Here is a 14,996-nt window from a genome sequence, read left to right on the forward strand (position 1 = left end):
CTGAAGTGGTGTTGATTGGAGACATCCAGATACAAGCCTTAAGTAGTCTCATTCAGTGTTGTGTCCACCTTTTTGGTATGAGAATGAAAAAGCCAAAGTGGTGCTGAATATTCAGCAGCTGAGAAGCACAGTCCAAAGACTGATGTTCTTAGTGTGTTAGGGTGAGTACCCTGTTGCCTTCCTGTTTGACTCCTTAATATATTATAACTTGAAGATACTTCTGGTGTTCAGCCATTGCTATTTAAAAGACAGAGTTTGGTCAAGTGCTGCATCAAGATTACATTGGTTTGTAAGTGTGTTTCAATTCTCCATGTGATGTTCAGTGTCCTTTGAGCTTCCTTATTATGCAGATAGAAAGCACAAAGTTGTGTTTTAGTTCATTTTGTTTCAAATTAAATACAAAGTTCTCCTTTTACTAAAAAATTGTTCAGCAGTTTTGGTAATTCATCTTTCAATCAGAAAAAATTTCTATACTCCATTGGCAGGCCTCTCTCTCTCTTCAAGGCTGAATATACCCTGCAATTTATGGATTGCTTTATCAGATGGTACTGTATAAAAATGTATAAACGTCTTATGAGTAGCTATGGGGCACCCTTACTCCTCTTATATATAATTTTCTTTTGAAACGGTGCACCATAAGAAGGAAGATAGTTATTTTAAGGAGCAAGACAAGATTTTTCAATTTCAGCACTTGAACACTATAACACCAGTTATATTAATGACTGTGGAATAAAATATCTTTGAAAAAATTAATTCAATATTTTATTTTTGAAATTTTCCTGATTAGATGTTTTATAATAGGCAAGAATTTCTTACTACTATGAACTGAGAACCTATAAGCAGTGGATGGGAACAAACAATGCAAATCAAGCCATATACACAAATATATGAACATTGAAAGCAACACACAAGAGGATAATATGTGAGGTTTTTCTCTGGTAACATTTGTTGATGTACAGTATGTATCGGTACTTGTGTATTTGCAATCATGTGAGCATATTGGAAACAAATTCTTGCAGCCACAGGAAAAGGCTTCCAGGGTGAAAAAGAGAAGATATCAACCCTTTACTCTATGTAGTTATGTTACCTAAAATAAGTCTTCAGCCGTCTATGTTTTGGGGTAACTTCGGCCGCCATAAAAATAACTCAGGAAACGAAGTTTTCTTCGATATAGTGTTAGTTCGGCCTCTGTGAATGTTTTTTAAAACCTGCAGAACGCCCATTATCAACAATCACAAACAAATTGAAACGATTTGCAGTGAAACAGAAGTATAGTGATCAAATTCCCATTTTTCACAAAGAATGGACTATTTTATTTAGCCTAAGCGTACAAGCATTTTATGATATTACAAACTACGTGTTGCATTGCGTAGTTATTTGTAATGGTAAAAAAGATAATAAATAAAAAGTACGAAAATCATAAACCCCAATAGTATGGAGAGAAAAGGAGATCGGAAAAGAAGCAAGCTTGTAGACTGTTCTCATAATACACCGTCTTCTAAATTAGAAAATATCTGGGCCGTCGATCAAGTTCTTAATTGCGCATCGTCTGTGTCATCTGATATCCGTCTATTTATCATTGAAAATAGGAACAGTCTTTCCTCTCCCTGTCGGGATAAACTTCCCCGTTTATTGTTATTGTAGCTTTATTAATCTCTTCTAAAGCATTCTTGAAGTAAACAGGATTGTAATTACAATACCCGCGGCCGCGTAATGTTTTCCCGTACGTTCTGGGCTTGGCCGAAGTTACCCCGGAAGAGGACAACTTTTATCACAAAACTATTTCCTGAAAAACCTATTTGAATAAAATGCATCAAATTAGGTTGATCAGTTACCAGGCGTACTTACATTTTGACCCCATAAACCTTTGAAATGGAGAATAGAATGCTGGGGCTGGAGAACAGTTTGTTTTCTGCTGTTACCAAACAAGACAATAGTCGGGGCTGCGAAAAAAATTGACTCAAAAATGAGCCTGCCAACGTTCTTTGGACTACCGGGTGTTGATAGAGCATTCTATTGTACATGCATTTTAGTTGTTGCAAGTGGTTCATCTTTTTCCGTATAGGAAGCAGGAGAAAATAAGTGTTGCTATTCGTCAGTGGCCGAAGTTACCCCGTTTGACGGTACTGCACAACCCTAGACCACAGCAGTAAACAAGATTAATTGTGAAACCACACGGGTTGCAACTAACCTTGTTACGAGAAAGTTCTCAAGAAACTGGATTGCTTATTTTCATTTTTATTTGCCTCTGTGTGATGTTAATTTGTAAATTTTGGCACAGTGTGTTTTGATTACTTTTCCAGTTGTACTAATGAATATTGTCAGATTTGTGTGTACTATTTTTTTTAACACCTTGTGCACCTGATACTATTCGTTAATAATAAGAAATTCAGCTGTGAAGTTACCGTCTGGCTCCTGGCATTGACTTATTTTTCCTGCTCGTCATTTTAAATAAGCATGGAAACACTGTGGAGTTACTTCTAAAAGTATTCGGGGACAGTACCTACGTCTCTGTTCTGAAGTCAACAGTTCTTAATTTTAATAATCATGTGTTTCCTAACTTGAGGTTAGCACAAATTTGTATCCTGTTTCTCAGTTACAACTTTTTTCTAGTCTCATAATTTCTTTGGATGTTGTTACAAATGTGATATTTTATGTAGGACATATTCCGGTAAAAAAGATTAAAATAGCTGGGGTGAGTGTCTCGAGACTGTTAAGGGTGCTGGATTTCTGAGCACAAGTTGGCAGGTTTGATCCTGACTCGGCGATGGTATTTGAAGGTAGTGATGGGCAGTCTGAGACGAGGTCTCGAGATTTCTCGAGACTAGCGCAGGCTCTATTTCGAGAGATCTCGAGAGCGTTGTCCCCGCATTGTGCGGCGAGCAACGTGTCGTAGGCCTACAGATAGTCGGAGCTGAATGTTGTTTGTGCCAAGTATGCGAATAGCCAACCACGGACCTTCTCCATTTCATAAATACTGTACGTGTCAACAAGCCACTAGGGCGTTCATTCCTGCCGAGGTATATTTTGACGCAGTATAACATATAAAGGATGCGCATTCTGGCATTGTATGCACTGGTAGGTACACGAACGAGTGGTTTACGTACAGAACCTGAACGGCTACTGTAGGTACACGTACCTGGATACTAAGGCGTGCATTACGGTATTCGAACTCGAGACGAGGCAAGATACGCCGTGCTACATATGCAACCGCCATTACGCATGAGTGGAATGTGTAATCTAAAATGCTTGTTTGCTCAAATTCTTTCAACACGTAGGTGTACATCGTTATCACACCCCACATTCAATATATTATGACCACTGCTTGTGTTTACCGATATTTTGGTGACGAAGGGAATAATTCCTGTACAATGTTACAGAGTATTCGCGTCATATGTAAAGTTAGCATAATTACCCAACAACAAGCAATTCCATGGAAAGGAAATATTACACGAAGTAAGTAATACTTAATTTAACATTCTAAATCCAGCATCAACATACACAAATTCAGTATTTGCAGTGCTTAACACTACCGTTTGCAATAATATAGGTTGAGCTTTCTACTAGCTTAATATTACAAGTGATAATAAAATGTTAAACCGTCACTACCCTACAACTTTAACGACGCAACAACGAAAGAAAATATGGCAAGAAAAACTTACTAGTTTGACTTTCTAAATCCAGCATCATTATGCACAAATTCACACACAACTGCAGTATTCCCATTACGTAACACTATGGCTTACAATACTACAGGTTGAACTTACTACTAGCTTAACTCTACAAGTGATATTAAAGTTAAAACATAACTACCCAACAACAAGAGTACAACAAGCAATTCCATGGGGAGAAAATATTAGAAGAAATACTACTAGTTTAACATTCTAAATCCAGCAGAAAATCGCAAATTCAGTGTCCATCGTTTACAGCTTTTACTTCATACTAGCACTAATCATCTTCTTAAACGATTTGATACCGGAAGAGAATATATCAAAGACTGCTGCAGGTAATTTAATCCAATCCCTTATGATCCTGTTTAGGAAGGAAAACTTGTCTACATCAGTATGCTGGTTATTATTACACTACGGTAAATGACCATAGCCACCGAGATATTTTCCATTTACGATGTATTTGTTAATAATAATTAGGTACTTCGGTATATGACAGTGCTATGTGTAATTGTGTCCAATTGTACGTAACAACTTGAAGACGATGTTCGAAATGCAACGTAAGTCGTGGGTGTCGGTTATTTTGAAGAAATGCCACATAGTACAGCCCGCTGTGTTATTATTTTATTCAAAAGAAGTAAAATACGTCGACAGAAACAGTTCTGGGATGATCCGACACTTAAAAACACACAATATAAATGAAGAGGAATAGTCTCAGAACACTTCCGGCCCGGTCAGAATCACAAGAAGCTACCCTACCGACAACGATTGTGAGGCATCCAGGTAGGTTTACATCCTAATAATCACTTGTAATCATAATGGCAGTCATTAACAAATTATACCAGTTGTTCATCTAAGAGGCCCGCCTGAAATAACTCGTGAACACTTTAAGTTACTGGCAAAATTATACCAGTTGTTCATCTAAGAGGCCCGCCTGAAATAACTCGTGAACAGTTTAAGTTACTGGCATTCTGTCTTCACTTTCCTTAATGGTATTAAGGAGTTCATAGTTCAACATGCAGTGCTTTTCTAGGCTTTTGACAAAATTTATCGTCAAACACGTTTCCATATGAGAGCTGCTGATGATAACTACGAAGCTTACACTCGTAGTTACTGGGACGTCGCACACCTCGCAACAGAGGAGAATCGGTCTCGAGAGCGTTGCCCATCACCCCTACTGAAAGAATGGAGCAAAGTCGGGCATTTTAGATTACACGTTCCACTCATGTGTAATGGGAGGTTGCATATGTAGCAAAACACATCTTCCCCGTTTCAAGTTCGAATAATGCACGCCTCTAGTATCCAAGCAGGTATACATTCTATCTACAGTTATTCACAAATTATACAGGCTTATTCAGCTAAGATGTCCACCCCAATTAAGTCGTGAACAGTTTAAGATACTGACATTTTGTTTTCACTTTCGTTAATGGTATTAAGGGGTTTATAGTTGAACGTGCAGTACTTTTCCAGGCTTTTGACAAAATGAATTGGCTCACACGTTTTCATAAGAGAACGTTACTTCACGCAATAACTGCCAATGACATGCTATCAAGTTTACAGTCGTAGTTACTGGTACGTCGCACAGCTTGCACCACAGAAGGATCGGTCTCGAGATCTGCGACGTCAGTCTCGAGCGAGAGCGTTCGTTGCCTATCACTATTTAAAGGTGCTCAAATATGTCAGCCTCGTGTCAGTATATTTACTGGCACATACACTAACTCCTGCAGGACAAAATTCTGGCACCTCAATGTCTCCGAAAACCATAAAAGTTAGCCTAGTTATTGAGACGTAAACCAGTATGATTAATGAAATAGCATTGTAATATATTTTGTCAATATTTATAATAAATGAATTTAAATAGGTCCTTGAGGCCACCATAGTCAGTAGCGGCGACTGAGGGGGGAGGGCGACCGCCGCCCCCCTCCCCCCGCAATTTGTAGGGAAAACATTACATTTTTATTCCATTCCTGAAACCAGAAATTATTAAAAACCAATTTGTGAATATTTTTAATTAACAAAATTATTATCGAAAATACGCACAAAATGTCGTTCGTCGCAGCTAACCGATTTGTATAGCGCCACAGCAAATAGTGGAGACTTCGCAAATGCTATGAGGAAGGGTAACAGGGGTATATTTTTTTGCCAAGGTCGTGGACGCTGAGGTATGATTCACCTGTTTGACGCGTGCATTCGTCAATCTGGCAGTCTCTTTAATATTGTCTGTTAGTTTCTTACAGTGTAGTCAAATACTAAATGATTTTAATATTATAATCACGCCGTACTTCTATTTATTTGTAATACGTGTGTAATATTGTTTCTTTGGTGACAGTTTTATTGCATAGTATTGAATTAAAATCTCAAAAACCCGTTATTGCCGCACTTGAGTTAGTAAACTGTCAACCTTTACCTCTCTGTCGAAATTCGCTCAAAGAGCATCAAAAACTTACCATTTTGTAGCTTTTTTGTTCAGTTTTGATGTGTATAACCCCTCCCCCCGCCCACTATATCCCTCAAACCGGCTACTTTATGTTGTCTGTATATTCCCCCCTCCCACTAACTGACCATAGTTCAAAGAATGTACAAGAGTTAAAGTTTAAGGCCTTCCTTGATGTTTCTTCTGAAGATCCATAGTGATATAGGAATCATCATTATGGTCTGCTTTTACGTACAGCTTGAATGGATATTCCTTTTTTAATATTATTTTGCAAATTTGCATAAGTTAATTTTGTTTCCTGTGGTGTCACCCTTACAGTTAACAATGCGTTTCTCCATTTGCAAACATCCAACAAAATAACTCTTCTTCCTATTCCTAGCTTTTTCTCGCTGGTGCAGGGTCCGCTATTCTAATCTTGGCTCGCCATTTTGCACGGTCTTGGGCATCGTGTGGTCTAAGTCCAGAGTCTTCATATCCGCATTCACTGTCTCTGCCAGCGCTGGTTCGGACGTCCGCGTGGTCGTTGCCCATTAATTTCAAAGATGTGGGTGAAATTGGCTACTCTTCCAGGTGCAGCACGCAGGACGTGACCATTTCATTCGAGACATTTTTCCCGTGCCTTCTTAGTGATGGGTGCAATGCCCATTTGCTGGCGGACGGTGTCGTTTTTTGATGTGATGCAAGAGTGTGATGCCCATCGACCAGCGGAGCATGCGCATTTCCATAGTGTGGAATTGGCACTCTGTTGCTTTGTCAGCTGGTCGACATTCAACACCGTATAAAGCATCGGGACTTACTACCATGCGGTATATTTTGGACTTCAGATGTAGTATTATCCTCCTGTCACAGAGTATGCCTGTGACTTCCCTCCATCTCATCCATGCTGCCTGTATCCTACTTCGCACTTCATCACGTGTTCCATCATCAGTCTGTAGGCGAGATCCTAGATACTTGAAGCTTACAGTATTCGTTAAGGTTTCTACATCAACTTTAATTGAGCCGTTGCTTGGACGGTTTCCAGGTATTCAGTCTTCTTTTTGCTATGAGAGACGGCTGTTCCAATCTTCAACTTGACTCTGCAATCCACTTCTGATGGTATCGGCAAGAGCGACATCATCTGCGCAGTAGCGTAGCCAGGATTTCAGTTTGGTGGGGGGTGGGGGGGCATTCATCCAGAATTTTATTTTTGGTAGGTGTCCAAACTTCCATATTTAGATGGTGTAAAATACCGAAAATGGAAATGAGTGTCCTTGGATCCAAGTAAGAGTGGTGGATTCGTGCGGATTCCGGAAGCTAATAGTAATTTTCTTCTTCTTCTTCTCCCGCTTTTCCCACATCTGTGGGGTCGCGGGTGCGAACTGTGTCGCACATGTGGACTTGGCCCTGTTTTATGGCCTGAAGACCTTCCCGACGCCAACGTTATATTGTGGCCGTAATTAGATCACAAGCTGACTGTACAGGTGTTGGTGTGTGGCTTGTGTTCGTTTGTCGGCGAGAGGGAGTGTGCGCGACCTTGGCTCTTGGACGAGAACAAGTTTTTTTGACGTAGAGAGGGTGGCTGGTCGACTAACAAAATAAAATTTAAAAAATGAAGGTTGGCGAGAGAAAAAAAGTTGCTAGCGCGTGTCACTTGTAATTGCGAGGAACGATATGAATGAAATATTTATAATATCTTTGGTGGAGTGACATGCACAATTACGGAATGCTCATGGATTAAATTAAAATAAACTGGATGAATAATAGCACGTTTAGATGATATAAATTAAAAATTAACATTTTTGAACTAATTTACACGACCTTTTGGCTAAAATGGTGATAAAATTTTATATTCATACGGTAGAAGAATTCAGTATCTAAATTGACTTTACTTCTGTGCATGAGCACCAGACACGATATTAAAGTCATGTGATAAGAGTACTCACTCTCACATACTGACGTGTTCCCGAACTATCATCTTCAGTCGCTCAGAGTCCTGGTCAGCAAGATTTTCAACGTAGAACATCGTGAATATTGTCGTCAGGAATAGTGATTTCACTCCTGTGCTCTACACTTCTGATAATTGTCTACAACGTAGAACAGTGTTGTGATCAGACGTCGAATGTGCAGATATTAATCCCTTAAGTACGTGTCATTTCCAAAATACAGTTACGTGTGTGTTTGGAGTTTATTCTAAAGCACTTTGTGTAAGTTTCAGCTTTCTCACGAGTGAACGTGGAGGACCTGGACTTGATCATTTCCAGAAGAGGACGGAACTTCGTATTATGGATTACCTGTGCTTCACCATGAAGTTCTAAACCATCGACCACCGTCGGCGGCGTCGGGATGCAGATTCTTTCATCCTAGAATGGCTGATTGAGAATCCAGACTTCCAGACGTGAAGATATCTCTTTAAGTTAAGTCGATTACGTCTCATTTATATCTGTTCTATGTAGTTTTGATCTATTCTTTCTTTCTTCTTAGTAATTTATTTTGACACATTTTTATGGTTGTATCTTTCGCTCGGATATGTCGTAAAATTAGCACATGCGATTGCTTAATGACCATGTTGCTATGAATTTGACAGCGAGGGTTCTGATAGAGTTATCCATGTGTTATCGAAACCATCTTTGCTTATTGAGTGAATTTCGTTACGAATATGAGTTAATTTATGTCCGATGGATTTGATGAAACGATATTTTGTCAATATTTTCAATATTTTCCTTGAAATGGAACTTCTACTTGTACCTCGTGTTTGAGATAACGTGTCATCGGGATATTAAGTCTGAATTCTATGTATGAATTTAATGAGAATATGTGTATTGTGGCATGTGATAATTAATTGGATTAATTAATCATCGAGACGCATTTAAGTGGATATTCTGTATTTGTAAGACGATGGTAGGTTCTTATATTTCGTGGCTACACATATTTGATATTAGGATACGACAAGTTAGAGTCGTCATGGTGTTACACTGTACCTGTAGAGTATGTGGGATAATTGCGCATGATATGAATCTTCGTGAAACTGAGTTTTTCACATGTTAATGTTGGAATATTATTAAGCCTGATGTTGATTAGGCTGTAATGTGAATATGGATTATTCGAGATGAACGCAGTGTAGTCTAATATTAGTGTCTTCAGATGAAGAAGATGAAAGTCCATGTTAATCGATGCACTTCTTAATTCGTGAGAATATCCCAATTTTGCTCAAGTAATTTAATAATTTCAAGTTGAAGGTACAGGTGAATGTTCGCGAAGGCCTTAGGTCTGAAGAACAGATCTTAGATGAAATATCTCAATAAAATTTGATTCGTGACTAGGCAAGTTCATTCGTTAATGCAATATTTCGCTCTCATGAGGTAACTCGATCTTGTTGGAACGTAATAAATCTGTTAACAGGAGAGTGATATAGTTGATCGACACTCGTCGACATGTAAATATTATAGATATTTTCTTCTTGATAATCACAGTCTTCTTGATAACTTCAGTAGTTAGCTGTAGATGTAGTAATTTGCTAGTAGTCAGAAAATTATTTTCTATGTGTTTTGTTCTGATAATGTGTGACACTTTGATATTATCGATGGATAGTGGATGGGATTTCCACATGGATGATATTCTCTCCATTTATGAAAGTTCGTAAGCTCAGAAGGCGTTTTATTTTGTTCAATTATTGATCAGATGCTTAAAGTTCAGTATTAATTCTCACGAAAAGAGATGTGAGACGACGTGAACAGATATATCGGACGTCTCGGATTAACTTAGAGAAAACAAAGGCAAATTCAACTTTTCATTTTATAACTACAAATTGTTGATATAACGAATGAAAATTTTATTTTGCCATAACAGTCGAAATAATGAATCTTGGATGTTTCTTTATTATACTCGTTCTTACAATTACTGCATTTTTTCCAGATTGTTCGAGGAAGGCTTGGCCCAGACCTCATTTTTTGAATAACAATTTTTGATTCAACTTTAAATTAATAATTTAATGACTTTAAAGACGATAAAGAAAATTAACAATGTAAAATACTCTGTTAGAATATTAGGGAAAACAACTGCCGTGTAACATCCCATTTGTTTGCATTTGAGTTTGTTACATCAAGAGCCATATTAAATTACCTAAAATAGTGGTCATAGTCATAATCACAGACTTCAGGATGGATAATATTTCATTTAATTCAATAAAAGTGTCATATTTGTTCTATACTTTGAACATGCTTATTCGATGAACCCTATGTTAATCCTGCCACATTCATTTATTTTTATAAGCCTTCAGCCATCGAACTGAGGACCCCTGGGGTGTCTCGTGTTCGCTGACTGACTACGTCGGGGACAATATAGAGGAATGTAATCAGTGTTGTGTGTTTCCTTGGTGGTTGGTAGTGTAGTATGTTGTCTGAATATGAATATGTTGGGACAAACACCCAGTCCCCATCCAGAAGAATTAATCAGATGCGATTAAAATCTCCGACCCAGCCGGGAATCGAACCCGGAACCGTCTGAACCGGTGGCCTCAACACTGATAATTCAGCCAATGTGTCGAACTCCGGAAGCTAATATTAATGCACATTATGTATAAAATGCTCAATAAAATGACATTCGTTAAAACTTCTGGGGTGTCTGGACTTCTTGAACGACAATTTCCCCGTTCCCCGGCTACCTCTGTTACTCCCATCCCAACATAACTGCAGCATTTCATATATTCCGACTACAAGTGAAATGAATGCAAGAATAAAAAGTTTGAGTAAGGATGTAATATTCTGGTTTAGAATAAATACGGTAATGTTATTATAATAATGGTCATGTGATAAGCAATAAAGAAGTGACATTTTATACAAATAATGCGGCAAAGATACACACGCGCGCGCGCGCGCGTCGAATACAGGTTTCTCGTCCTTCTTGTCCATGGCTAGATCATAAAGGCAAGAGAATGATGGCCCACCGTGACTCGTTATTTCGACATTATAAACAAACCCTAGATGACACAGACTTCGAATCTAACCGCATCTTAAGGAATCGCACAAAGCAGTTAATCAGAAATTTCAAAAATTTATAAATTTTTGGAATTTAGCTAACAACTTAAATTCTAATCGCGCATGGGACCAACTTAGAGCTCTGGGAATAGTAAAACATCAACAGAGACAGACAACTCCTGACACTCCACTTGACGAACTGACGATTTGTAGAATAAATATTCATCCTACCTGCAACCTTACCAATTAGTAAACAAAACATCCAAAAGAAAAGCACAAACATCAAGAAGAAAACAAGCACAATACTTACCGTAAGGGCAGTAGCATGAAATATGAAGCGTGGAGGGCAAAGGCGAGAATATAAAAGGCCAGGGTCTTACATAACTTTGACAGGTTGCCAGGTGAATATTGCTAGCTACTAAATGACACACGAGATAAATTTAAAATGAAGAAAATTTACTAAGTAAAGGTAATTTGAAAATGGTATAAAATAAGAACAATAAATATATATATTGCACCCGTCATGCCGGGCTCAGCTCGGCCGGTAAGCGAGGATCTCCAGGGGTAGATCGTTCGCTTATCGGCTGTGCGAAAATTTTAAGTGCATGGATAGATGATGAACTAGTGGCAAATGAGAGAAAGCTAAATAGGTTTCACACATTTATTACAACTACTGCTCTTCTCAAATTCTACAAATAATTTACAAAATCTAGGGATTTTCATATGACTTGTCTTCTTTTATGTCGTTACCAACATGGACACTCCATCGATAAATGGAACAGCAAATGCCTGAGTCTGTAAATATAATATTTAGATTTTTAGTCGAAAATTAATTAAATGATTAATAATAATTAATTTGAGATTATCTCTTCCATTAATAATTAAATGATTTGAAAATAAAATTTCCTTCCTCAATGGACTTGAATCGAGTTTGAAAATGATCATTTTCACTCCTTTCAGAAAATTAAATAAAAAAAATTCTCCCATGGAATTATGGTTGAATCGTCTTCCTTGACCTTTAAATTAGTTAATAAATTCTCTTTCATAATTATTCAGTAGTTGATCTTCACACAATAATTTGGAACTTGACATCATGTTAACCTACATTTACCCATTGATTGAAAATAATTAATTATATCACGCTCACAACTTCTATTTTGTGAGTTCAATCCACTGACATGGCCTATACTTATTTATATGTATTCGCTAGTTAAGACCCTTTTCTTCCTTAAAAACTAATAAAATTCACTAAAGGTTTATATTCTGTCAAATAGTGAACCACTAAATTTGGCATAAAATTGGCCAAAAATCCACGAAACAGCGAAGAGCATCATCACAAATATAGACTGTAAAATTACAATGAGCAAAATACAGACAAATAACACACACTACATTCACACAAAGATACACGGAAATATTATATACATATTTACACGAATGCTAGCCCTTGATTATTATTTTCATGTTTAGTCAAAGTCAGGGAAAATATTCTCCTGATGACAATATCGTGGGGACTTCCTCTCATCAACTTGAGATGTGATAGAGCAATGATTATCACTTTATTGAAGAACTCAGTCATACGACGATGTTCAGGGAAAATTTAGAGAAAAAATCATCCGATAATCATCGACAAAATTGCTTAAACACAGGTCAGAATTAACATTCCGCGCACGCGGTTCATGAGCTGCGATATTTATTTTTATTTTTGACCATAATTGTGGCTCTCAATTAATCTGCGCTCACAACGAAGAAATTACGTCAGGTAACATATTTTCTTCTTAAATTGACTCAATAATGGATGCACAACTTATCTGTTAAATTCAATAATATCCATCTACCAGTCAACTAATTATAATAGCACAGCAAAATATATATAAATGTATCGGTCAGATACTGCCATTTCCCAGGCCTAAATTAATATAAATGAGCGCACATCAACCTTATTCAATAATAATTATTATTATGCTCATGACCTTAGGTGTTCTTTTACGCGATAATTAGGTTAATTTATTTTTATTATTATTATTATTATTATTATTATTATTATTATTATTATTATTATTATTATTATTATTATTATTATTATTATTATTATTATTATTATTATTATCCCTGGCCGCGCAAGATCATACATGCGGAAGCTACTGCACAACAGTATCTCAGATGACTCTATCGCACTCGGAATCCAACCATACGTCGTATAATCGAGGAATGAACTCTGATATAATGGAATCCACGAAATTACTGTCCCATCTGATCTCAATTCAAGTATAAAAATTATTCAAATAATCCTAGTTTAACGTTGAGGTCGTATTACTTTTATTTCTCCTGCCACAATGAACTCGGGACAGTTGAAACATTTCTCGATGACATTCACTCAAACAAGCTAATAGGTTCAAAATACACACACTCATTCCCAAACTACCTTCACCAAGAAAGAAGAGGCGGAAGAAATTCTAACTAATAGAAATTCTTCTAAGCAAATAAGTAGAGGCTATATCATTACACTTTACATTTTACAAATAGGAAGAAAGAATAACAATGTATAAATATTACTTGGTGGTGACTGTCGATCGTAGAACTCGGGCTGATGACCTAGTGCATTACCACGTTACGCACCATCGATCCTGGTCTCGCCCGTCTGAGCTGCTTTACATTCTACTCGTTCATTGAGGACATGCTGGCGCGCTGGAAACCACACCATTCATATCGTAGGAAGACAGGCATCCTGACTTGCACTCGAACCAATAATCTCCTCTGTAGAAGTTCTTGCGAGTAGTATAATACAGGGATTCTGCCGCCTCCTTCCGCGGGAAATTTGAATTTTGGCGGGAAATTTGAATTCTGGCGGGAAATTTGATTTCTGGCGGGAAATTTGAATTTTGGCGGGAGATTTGAATTTTGGCGCGAGATTTGAATTTGTAAACAAAGCCACGTGCTTTTTGACAACTGTCATCGACAACAACGTATCGCTAACCTCACTGCTGCCATCTTGACGGGCCTAAACCTCAGTGGTACCAACTTAACCTAACTAGCGCGAGGTAAACAAAGCCACGTGTTTTTTGACAGCCACGTGCTTTTTGGCAGACAACAACGCATCGCTAACCTTAGTACTGCCATCTTGACGGGCCTAAACCTCAGTAGTACCAACTTAACCTAACTAGCGCGAGGTAAACAAATCCACGTGTTTTTTGACAGCCACGTGCTTTTTTGACAGCTGTCATCCGCCATCTTTAAACCACAGAGCACTGTGCTGCCCTCTTTATCGTAGTAGATGTAAATTCGTCACCTGTCATCGGCAGTGCTGCCATCTTGGCGGGCCTAAACCTTAGTGCTACCAACTTAACCTCACTAGCGTGAGATAAACAAATCCACGTGCAGCTGTCATCCGCCATCTTTAATCCATAGAGCACAGTGCTGCCCTCTTTGTGGTGGCGGATAATTTGAAAAATGCTTTTTGATAGCAGCCATCTTTGAGCACCGTGCTGCCCTCTATGTGGTGGCGGTAAATTCCACGTGCTTTAAAAACCTATATGCTTTTCTGACAGCTGTCATCCGCCATATTTAATCCAGAGAGAACAGTGCTGCCCTCTATGTGGTGGCGGCAAATTCCACGTGCTCTTGTTTGGAAACAAATCAACATGCTTTTTTGACAGCTGTCAACCGCCATCTTTAATCACCGTGCTGCCCTCTTTAGCTACTTAACTTTGACAGCTGTCATCCGCCATCTTTAATTCAGAGAGAACAGTGCTGCCCTCTATGTGGTGGCGGCAAATTCCACGTGCTCTTGTTTGGAAACAAATCAACATGCTTTTTTGACAGCTGTCAGCCGCCATCTTTAATCACCGTGCTGTCCCCTCTTTAGCTACTCAGTTTGAAATGTGGTGGCGGTAAATTCTACGTGCTTTACAAACCTATATGCTTTTCTGACAGCTGTCATCC

Source organism: Anabrus simplex, chromosome 1, assembly GCF_040414725.1.
Source record: "Anabrus simplex isolate iqAnaSimp1 chromosome 1, ASM4041472v1, whole genome shotgun sequence".
NCBI classification, from domain to species: Eukaryota; Metazoa; Arthropoda; class Insecta; order Orthoptera; family Tettigoniidae; genus Anabrus; species Anabrus simplex.